Below are 11,752 nucleotides of genomic sequence, written 5' to 3'. Positions count from 1 at the left end.
GGGCTTTTTCAACAATTTCTGTTATTGTTTCTGATTTCAAGCATCTGCAGATCTTTTTTTTTGCAGTTGTATAGCACCTTGGTGAGATCTCGCCCTAGAATTTTGCTTGTAATGTTTAGTCCTTTTAACTGAGAGACAGCTTCAACTTCCCTAATATTGATTAGGCAAATAGTTTGGAGCAGATTTGTCAGGTGTATCCTGGACACACCTGACAAAATCTGTCAATATGTAAATAGGTCGTCTAGACGAGAGGCCATATTGGATTTGGTGCTTGGCATTGAATCTGGCCAGGTGTCAGATCTCTCGGTGGGAGAGCATTTTGGTGATAGCGATTATAACTTCCTGATCTCTACTGTAGTCATGGACCGGGATAGGAGCAGACGGTATGGTGAAGTATTTAATTAGGGGAGGAGGAATTACAATGCTATTAGGTAGGAATTGTGGAGCATAAATTGGGAACAGCTGTTCTCCAGGAAATACACAACAGAAATGTGGAGGTTGTTTAGGAGACACTTGTGTGAGTGGTGAAGAGGTTTGTCCCACTGAAGCAAGGAAGGCTTGGTAGGGTGAAGGAACCTTGAATGACAAAAAATGTGGAACATCTAGAGGAAGAAGGAAGCTTACTTAAGGTTGAGGAAGCAAGAATCAGATAGGGCTCTAGAGGGGTACAACGTAGCCAGGAAGGAACGAAGAATGGACTTAGGAGAGCTAGAAGGGTCATGAAAAAGCATCAGCGGTTAGGATTAAGGACCCAAGGCATTCGACACTTATGTGAGGAACACGAGGATGACCAGAGTGAGGGTAGGGCCGATCCACTAAGGATAATGGAGGGAACTTATGCCTGGAGTTGAAAGTGGTAGGGGAGGTCCTTAATGAATGCTTTGCTTCAGTATTCACTACTGAGAGGAATCTTGTTATTTGTGAGGATAGCATGAAACAGGCTGATATTGAGCAGGTTGACGTTAAGAAGGAGGATGTCCTGGACATTTTGAAAAACATGAGGATAGCTAAATCCCTGGGCTAGACAGGATGTTTCCAAGGTTACTACGGGAAGCGAGGGAAGAGATTGTTGCGTCTTTAGCAATGATTTTTGCATCCTCACTGTCCACTGGAGTAGTACCAGATGATTGGAGGATGGCAAATGTTATTCCCTTGTTCACAAAAGGAAATAGGGATAACTCTGGGAATTACAGACCAGTCAGTCTTACATCAGTGGTGGCCAAGTTGTTCTGGTCACCTCATCATAGGAAGGGTGCAGAGAAGATTTCCCAGGATGCTGCTTGGACTGGAGGGTATGTCTTATGAAGAAAGGTTGAGGGAGCTAGACCTTTTCTCATTGGAGCAAAGTAAGTTGAAAGGTGATTTGATAGAAATGTACAAGATGATGAGAGGCATAGAGTGGATAGTCAGACACTTTTTCCCAGGGCGGTGATGGCTATCATGTGGCATTTTTTTTAAGGTGATTGGAGGAGAGGTTAGGGGAGATGTCAGAGGTGGGTGTGTGGTATGTGCTGCCAGCAGTGGTAATAGATACACTAGATGTATTTAAACAACTCTTGGATAGGCACATGGGTGATAGTAAAATGAAGGGTATGTACGTTAGTTTGATCTTAGAGTACAACAATGAGTGCTGAAGGGCCTTTTACGCGCTGTACTGTTCTAACTGGTGATGGTTTAACCTGAGGGTCATCATATCTCGGGAGGGGAGAAGTTGAGAAAGTAGGACCTTTTTGTGATAATCTCAGTTGGTGCAGAAATTTAACCTACGGTATTGGTGTCTGCATTCCAAACCAGCTGTCCAGCCAACTAAGCAAACTGCCCTGCCAAAAATGTACTGAAACTTATTCATCACCTGTATTGATATTGTTTGGCAACTTTTAGGGAGGTGAGCTTTTTCCAATTTAAAATCCATTGTACCAATGGTTTGAAAATTTGGAAAATTTTTGATGACTGTAGATTCACATTAAGAGATGAACACAGTCAAACAAATTTTTTAAAGTAAGAATTTTACTTTCAAGTTATGTTATGATACACTAGTTGATTTTAACCCTACTGTGAATCCTCTTGCAAGGATGCCTGCCTTGAAGAAGTTTTCCTCCTCTCTCTACAAGAATCTCAGGTAGTCCCTCTCCCACTGCAACTCTCAGGTCATGATGCTACTTACTCCCCACCCCCACCCTCCTCTCATTTATCTCTCCACCCTTCAGGCACTCTGCCTGTATTCCTGATGAAGGGCTTTTGCCCGAAACATCGATTTTACTCCTCCTCGGATGCTGCCTGAACTGCTATGCTCTTCCAACACCACTAATCCAGAATCTGGTTTCCAGCATTTGCAGTCATTGTTTTTACCCTGTTATGACACATCTCCAAGGGAAGTGGGACTTGAACCCAGAACTTCTGCCCCAGAGATAGACATACTACGCCTGTACCATAAAACTTAGAAGGAGGAAAAATCTGCTCTACAACCCAGGAAAATCTGTTTCACAAGTTATTTTAATGTACATGCATCTTTGTGGACTGACAATTAGTTGCACTGAAGTTATTGTAATTTAAACTAGAAATGCAGTACAAGTGTCTGTTTCATGGTATTCAAAGTTTGCGTGTGTATACAAGTACACAATCCTTTATCTGAAATTCCAAAATTTGAGGTTTTTTTTGGTGTGTCAGTCTTCTCTGCATAACAAGGTTTGTTTGGCGTGCTAAGTCCACACCCACTCAATCCACTTGGTGGCGTGGCCCAGCACTGGCTTGCGTCAATTGTGTATTTGTTTTTTCCACTGTGTTTAATTGTGTTTAATTTCACTGTGAAAATGCCAAAAAGAGCTGCAGGTACACCTATGCGTAACAATAATAAAAAGGAAAGGAAGCATCTGACATTATCAATAACGCAGTAAGTGGAATTATTGCAGAAGCTTGGTGTCAGAACTACCATTATACATGATTTAAAGAAACAGGCAAGTTACTGAAGTTTTACGGTAACTGTGATGACATAAACTAATGAAAAATAGGAAAACACTGCATAGGGCAAAAAATTAAGATCTTAACCTTGTGTTGATGGAGTGGATTTGACAACGAAGAAGTGAACGTATGCCACAGACTGGTTTGTTGGCCATGAAACAAGCTAGAATACTACGGATACTAAGGATAGGTTAACTATTCTTGGGTGTGCCAAAGCTGCAGGCACACAAGGTGAACATGGCAGTGATTAGAAAAGCAAACATCTGAGATGTCTGAAAGGTGTACACAATTTACCTGTGCATTATTATGCAAATAAGAAAGCATGGGTAACGTGAGAAATGCTTTTTGACTGGTTCAGTAACCAGTTCGTACCAGTGGCACGAGCTCATTGCAGGCAAGCTGGAATGGACAAAAACTAAAATATTATTGTTCCTGGACAACTGCTCCACACATCCCTCTGCTGAACTTAAGTAATGTTTTTGGCATTTACTTGGCCTCAATGTGACATATTTATTACAGTCTTGTGACCAAGGAATTTTACGCTTCATGAAGAGCAAGTATAAAACTATTTTTTTTAAACTGTATGCTTGCTGCAGTCAACGGAGGAGTAGGAATCCAAGATTTCCTGGAAGAGTTTAGTATTATGGATGCCATTTATGCAATTACTAATGTTTGGAAGGATGTTGATAAATCAATATTAACAAATGCTTGGCACAGACTGTGGCCTACAACGATGTTTGAAGTAAATGAACCTATAGATGAAGACTTTGAAGGGTTTTGTGTCACTGATTAGAAAAAGATCTTAGCAAACCTTGTAACTTTGTATGAAGTTTATTGGACAAAAGTGTAAAAAAATTACAGGAAGCTGACATCGAAGAAATGCTGAACATTGTCAATGATACATCTTTTGTGCATTCCTTGAGTGATGGGAAAATTGCTGAAATGGTGTTAAATACAGATAAGTATGAGGACAGTAGTGGTGGTGATGATGACTTTGAGAACAGTTGAAAAAATCCCCATAAACGATGTGGTGAAAATGTGTGATCAATTAATTGCTGGCCTTAGACAACGTTCATTATTAATGAACAAGAGATTATGGCAATTTACTCAATTAAAAGAGAGACTGTTTAGACAGAAACCTATGTTGATGAGACAGATGACACTTGAAGTACTTAAAAACACCGTCAGCCATTGTGCTGAAGCAGTGTCTGTTTAAGTTTTACCGAATGTTTTTTCCGGAAATAAAATGTCTTTGAATATTTATGGTTTAGTATTTATCAGTATATTACCCTATAAATAAACTGTAGTACTATTTCTAGTCTTTACTCACACTAAGTGGAATAAATATTCATATGTTTTTGCTGCAGTATTGATGTTTGAATACGGGGTACTGCCCTGAAATGTACAGGAGGTGCTACATCTGTTCCAAAATTTGAAAAATTCTGAATTCTGAAAAACAGCTGGCCCCGACTATCTTGGATAAAGGATTGTGTACCTGTACTCAGTTTAGAATCATTACTTAACCTGTTATTAGTATTTTTGTGTTGTTCAATTCAATCCTGGAATCCACCTGCCTATATTATTATCCTTCATTCTTCCACACATACTATTTTTCAAAAGATTATGGTCTATCAAGCCTGATCATAACAAATTCCTAACATCATAAATACCCAATTGTAGAATATAATTTGTTAAATTCTTGCATGAAACCTTTACTAATCTAAACAATTAATCAAAGCAAAGGATTATTTTGCCATCAATTTTGATTTTTTTTCAATAAAAATAGCTGTTAAAACTAATTTTAAATAAAATTTTAGCGTTGGAGATACATAGCTCATCCTTCAATTCTTTTATTTCTGGGTCAATTTCCAGGAACTCTGCAGGTGAACCTTTTACTGAATACTGTCGATGTACATTACACATTTTAGGAAGTCCAAATCCAGCATGTTTTGTGAATGTAAGAAAATTATACATCTGCAGCTCCTTGTTGTAGGTCAGTTTTAAAAGCTGAATTTAGACTTACAATGCTTTTCATTGCTGTGTGTGCAGCAGTTTGTTCAACTGGGCTGGCAATAGATTGTACCTACCAAATTTTATAATAGCTTTGGCGAAACACCTCACTTTTGGCTATAGTAAACGCATGTTGCCATTATTTTCTTATTCTGCTATTCACTAAGATTATGGTTGATCCTTTATCTTATTGCAATATTCCCACTGTCTCCCCATATCCTCGATACCTTTAAAATCTACAAACTTATTAATCTATCCTTTTTCTTCTCAAAATTTCTTTCTTTCTTAGACCATCTACTCAATCATCAGTTATCTGTTTATTTGTTTTTTGCCTTGTAAATGTGTTTACCTATTTGCTTAATGCTTTTAACATGGTTGTTTGCCATTTCTAATGTTACCTATTAGTTTATGAAAACCACACATGAGTAAGTCCTTTTGCATGACTTCCTTCAAAGTATGGTATCTTGGGACAGGCAAACACACTCTTATCCTGGTGGATGGCCATTTACAATTAGTTAAAGCTGATGTTGAAATTTGCCAGCCACTTAAAATTGTGATCAAAATAACTCACCATCTTTAAGTGTTTTTATAAATATACTGCTAAATTTTTTAAGTGCTAGAAGTCACAAATTATGGGAAAAAGTGTTGAAGTAGATAGATCATACTTGAAAAGGACAAATGAGTTTGCCTTTCTATTGTAGTTGTTTTATTTCTATAAATGACTCTAGTGGATGCAGTATTTGACCTCCGGATCAGAGCAATGTAATAATTGGTTTTTTTTTGCCTTCAGGAGACTGTTTGTTTATATGTACACATTTCTCCAACTGCTTTGGCAATAGGATGTGTTAAAAGTTTTTTTTTAAAATCTAGTAATCTAGGCATTATAAAACAAGTCTTGTTGCTGAGACATTAATAATAAGATTCCATTAATAATTTATCATCGTGAAATAGAGAGGAATAAGGACCAACCAATTGTTTATCATTCTAGGGGCGTAAGAGTGCTTCACCACAAACACTGGAGGCTATTGTATCTCATTTCCAGAAACTGTTTGATGTGAGTTCTCTCAGTGGAGTCTACCCTAGAATGAATGAAGTATATTGTAAACTTGGTGAGATGAACAATGCTATGACAAATCTCCAACAAGTCTTAGGGTTGGGTAAGAAACGTTAAAATTGTGTGTACTCTTTATTTGTCCCATTATGATATAAAAATTAAGTTTAATATTGTTAAGACAAGAAACACACATTTAGTACGAATTAAATCATGACTATCTAAACTTTAGTCTTATTTCTTGCAATAGTATAACTTTGAAAACTTCCAACTACTTTCCAGCTGAATCCACACCACCTAGTGTGTTAGTAAATATGATTGGAAAACTGTGTGCTCTTGTCAATGCTGACACCTACAGACAAGTGCAACAAATCCTGGGCACCCAGGATGTAGACAGGTAATGTTTCTGTTAATGATCAGTAAACACTTATGACTTAATGTTTAATCTGCATAGTTTCTCATTGTAGAGTCATGAAGGTTTTAAATAACAAACTAGCAGTATATGTTGAAAATGTATGAAAATGTAAAAAGATTTTTAACATGTTGTGGTTCTGTTCGCCGAGCTGGGAGTTTGTGTTGCAGACGTTTTGTCCCCTGTCTAGGTGACATCCTCAGTGCTTGGAAGCTTAGACAGGAGACGAAACGTCTGCAACACAAATTCTTAGCTCAGCGAACAGAACCACAACAACGAGCACCCAAGCTACAAATCTTCTCACAAAGATTTTTAACATATATAGAAGCTATTATACATGTTAATCAATAATGCTATTTCTGCTAGTCTAACTAGAATACAATGGCAAAAGTTTAAATTTTGTTTGGAGTGAATTGCACTTATGTATGCGCAATTCTCAAATGTAAACCGCATGACCCCAAGGAAAGTTCTTGATGTACACCTATGCACAGATAATACTGCAAAAATAAAATGAGAATCGAGAAGTATATCACATTAAACTTTAGAAATGAAAATAATCTTTGTTGAAAGAATTAAATATTTTAGCAAGTGAGTACCCCATAAGCAGCACTGAAACAAGGTGACATTGTGAATTTTTAGTATTGTTGAAGGATAAATGTTAACTTGACACTTGAAGGTCTCTGCTCCTCTTGGAATTTGAGGACTTGGGTGGACCCTCTACTTAATATCTCATTGTAATGACCACATGGCACTTCCTTTGTATTTCAGTTAGAAAGCCTACATTATCTGTTGGATTTAAAGTCTCAATCTGTTGACACAGATGCAGGATAACGCCACTGAGCTAAGGCTAAAGCCAAAAGTTTTTATATTAAAAAAGTGGAGTGTTTTTGCCACCAGCACCTCAGCAATTGATAGCATTTAGCATTTTGGAAATGCCAAACTCTACATCGTACCATTCTGAATCATGTCATTGTGTACTTGAAAGATTTTGATGGAAGCAGTACAAAATACATTGCCATGAGCAATAAATCAATAATACAACATTGTAAAAGGACCAGGAGGATTTTTTTTCTTTGTCCATAATTAAATGAATATGAAATGACCTAAGGTCATTTTCTGAAGAAGAGCTCATGCCCGAAACATCAATTCTCCTTCTCCTTGGATGCTGCCTGACTTGCTGCGCTTTTCCAGCAAACATTTTCAGCTCTGATCTCCAGCATCTGCAGTCCTCACTTTCTCCCTAAGGTATATGATCCCCTTGGATTGAATATGCAGTAGTTAAAACCATAACTTTGAAAACATTTGATTTTTCCTATTTCTTTTAAAGCATAATCACTAAATTGGAAGAGCATGAAGAATTCTTTCTAGCATTCTACACTCTCTTTTTAAGGACTTGCTCCTGATATTGGGTAAGAACTACATTTATTTTGCCAATTCTAGTCAAATGTAGAGCTAGAGAAGGGATTGCTGGGCCTCTTTTGTATCATCGATAGTCACCGGTAAGGTGCTGGAAGACTGCAGGTTGGCTAATGTGGTGCCACTGTTTAAGAAGGGTGGTAAGGACAAGCCAGGGAACTATAGACCAGTGAGCCAGATGTCAGTGGTGGGCAAGTTATTGGAGGGAATCCTGAGGGACAGGATGTACACTTATTTGGAAAGGCAAACACTGATTAGGGATAGTCAACATGGCTTTGTGTGTAGGAAATCATGTCTCTCAAACTTGATTGAGTTTTTTGAAGAAGTAACAAAGAGAGGATTGATGAGGGCAGAACGGTAGACGTGATCTATATGGACTTCAGTAAGGCATTCAACAAGGTTCCCCATTGGAGACTAGTTAGCAAGGTTAGATCTCACAGAAAACAGGGAGAACTAACCATTTGCATACAGAACTGTTTCAAAGGTAGAAGACAGAGGGTGGTTGTGGAGGGTTGTTTCTCAGACTGGAGGCCTGTGACTCACTGTCACAGAGGGCCCAGCACTGAGTGCCAGAAGGATCGGTGCTGGGCCCTCTACTTTTTGTCATTTACATAAATGATTTGGATGCGAGCATACAGTTAGTAAGTTTGCAGATGACACCAAAATTGGAGGTGTAGTGGACAGTGAAGAGAGTTACCTCCGATTACAACAGGATCTTGACCAGATGGGCTAATGGGCTGAGAAGTGGCAGATAGAGTTTAATTCAGATAAATGCGAGGTGCTGCATTTTGGGAAAGCAAATCTTAGCAGGACTTGTACACTTAATGGTAAGGTCCTAGGGAGTGTTGCTGACAAAGATTTTGGAGTGCAGGTTCATATCTACCTGCGACTCCACTTTCAAGGAGCTAGGATAGTGAAAAAGGCACTTGACAAATAAAGAAAAGCATACCAGAGTATTGAGTACAGGAGTTGGGAGGTTGTGTTGCAGCTGTACAGAACTTTGGTGAGGCCATTGTTGGAATATTGCATGCAATTCTGGTCTCCTTCCTATCGGAAAGATGTTGTGAAACTTGTAAATCTTTTCTGAACACTTTCAAGGATGTTGCCAGGGTTGGAGGATTTGAGCTATAGGGAGAGGTTAAACAGGCTGGGGCTGTTTTCCCTGGAGCGTTGGATGCTGAGGGCTGACCTTTATAGAGGTTTAAAAAATTATGAGGGGCATGGATAGGGTAAATAGGCAAAGTATTTTCTGTGGTCAGCGAGTCCAGAACTAGAAGGCATAGGTTTAGGGTGAGAGAGGAAAGATATAAAAGAGACCAATGGGGCAAGTTTTTCCACAGTGTGATACGTGTATGGAATGAGCTGCCAGAGGAAATGTTGGAGGCTGGTACAATTGCCACATTTAAGAGGCATTTGGATGGGTGTATGAACAGGAAGGGTTTGGAGGGATATGGGCCAGGTGCTGGCAGGTGGGACTAGATTGGGTTGGGATGTCTGGTCAGCATGGACGGGTTGGACTGAAAGGTCTGTTTCCATGCCGTACACCTCTATGACTATGTAGGTTTTTGTATGGGATTCAAATCCAGATACAGTTATTGGCTAATGTCAGTGTTGTAACCCTGTATTTATCATTGAATGTAATTTTCCAATTATCTAGGAAATTCTGACTTTCAGCATTATTTTGGCATAACACTATTTAAATCTGTGCTATATTCCTTTTGTTTCAGAGTTAGACAGTTTGGATCATGTTTTACCAGCAGTCACTGCACTCGAGCTGAAAACCAAATAAAGCAAAGCTGAGAATTAAAAGTGTCTCTCATGGAAGCCATTGAAGTTTTCAGTTTTACAAATATGCTATTTAAGATGTATGATTCTCTATTTTTGAACATACTTGTTAAAATAAACTTAACTGGGTTTGTGAAACATTCACTTCATCAGTGATTTACTTAACTTTCTTAGGGGAAAAAATAATCCCAGACTCTCATGAGGTCCATCGCTCACTATTGCTGTATGAGATTTTCCCCAAGCAATTAAATTCTGTTATTTGTGATGTTTTAAAGGTATTTGGCTAATGAATGACGACAGTTTTCAATAAATAGGGAAACATTCATTTGAGGTTTTAGAAAACACTCCAGCATCACAGAACTGATGCTGCAAAATCTACTTCATGTAATAAATGTTCATTTGATTTTGAGCAATAGAACTTTAACTATTTCACCAAACTGTAACTGAAATAAGTCTGGTTGAAGATTTGTAGCTCGGGTGTCCGTTGTTGTGGTTCTGTTCGCCGAGCTGGAAGTTTTTGCTGCAAATTTTGTCATTTGATTTTGAGCGTGGGTATCCGTTTTTGGCGAATACCTTGTATAGGTGTTCCTCTTCCTCTTTTCGCAGTTCTGGTGTACTGCAGTGTGTTGTAGCTCTTTTGAATAGTGTCCTGATGCAGCTTTGTTTGTGTGTGTTGGGGTGGTTACTTTCATAGTTTAGGACTTGGTCTGTGTGTGTTGGTTTCCTGTGTACCCTTGTGGTGAATTCTCCGTTGGGTGTTCTCTCTACTAACACGTCTAGGAATGGGAGTTGGCTATCCTTTTCCTCTTCTCTCGTGAATCGTATTCCTGAGAGTGTGGCGTTGATGATTCGGTGTGTTTTTTCTATGTCTGTGTTTTTGATGATTACAAAGGTGTCATCGACGTATCTGATCCAGAGTTTGGGTTGGATTTCCAACAAATCCAACCCAAACTCTGGATCAGATACGTCGATGACACCTTTGTAATCATCAAAAACACAGACATAGAAAAAACACACCGAATCATCAACGCCACACTCTCAGGAATACGATTCACGAGAGAAGAGGAAAAGGATAGCCAACTCCCATTCCTAGACGTGTTAGTAGAGAGAACACCCAATGGAGAATTCACCACAAGGGTACACAGGAAACCAACACACACAGACCAAGTCCTAAACTATGAAAGTAACCACCCCAACACACACAAACAAAGCTGCATCAGGACACTATTCAAAAGAGCTACAACACACTGCAGTACACCAGAACTGCGAAAAGAGGAAGAGGAACACCTATACAAGGTATTCGCCAAAAACAGATACCCACGCAACTTTATCACCAGATGCCTAAGAGATAGACCACGGAATGAGGACATGCCACAACCAAAAGGACTAGCCACACTACCATACGTCAGGAGTGTCTCAGAACTGACAGCCAGACTACTGCGACCCTTAGGATTCATAACAGCACACAAGCCAACTTCCACACTCAGACAACAACTCACTAGAACAAAGGACCCAATAGCCAGCACGAGCCAAACTAACGTAGTTTACAAAATACCATGCAAGGACTGCACAAAACACTATATAGGACAAACAGGAAGACAGCTAACAATCCGCGTCCACGAACGTCAGCTAGCCACAAAACGACACGACCAGCTATCCCTAGTAGCCATACACTCAGACAACCAGGAACATGAATTTGACTGGGAAAACACTACCATCATAGGACAAGCCAGACAGAGAACAGACAGAGAACAGCCAGGGAATTCCTACAGGCATGGCATTCATCCACAAACTCCATTAACAGACACATAGACCTGGACCCCATATACAAACCACTACAGCTGAAACTGACACCCGGAAATGGCAAGAAGATCCATCAACAGACACATCAACCTGGACCCCACATACAAACTACTACAGCTGAAACTGACACCCGGAAGCGGCAAGAACAAACCACTATAAATACCGGAAGAAACATCAAAGCAGTGCTTCACAGGAGGCTCCAATAGCACTGATGATGTTCCCTAGCCAGGGAACGAAACGTTTGCAGCAAAAACTTCCAGCTCGGCGAACAGAACCACAACAATGTAACTGAAATAATCACCTGAGTATTTCAGGTG

The sequence above is a fragment of the Hemiscyllium ocellatum genome, chromosome 7 (genome assembly GCF_020745735.1).
Source record: "Hemiscyllium ocellatum isolate sHemOce1 chromosome 7, sHemOce1.pat.X.cur, whole genome shotgun sequence".
In the NCBI taxonomy this organism is placed as follows: domain Eukaryota; kingdom Metazoa; phylum Chordata; class Chondrichthyes; order Orectolobiformes; family Hemiscylliidae; genus Hemiscyllium; species Hemiscyllium ocellatum.
The sequence above is the reverse complement of the archived record's forward strand: the minus strand, read 5'-3'. Positions refer to the sequence as shown.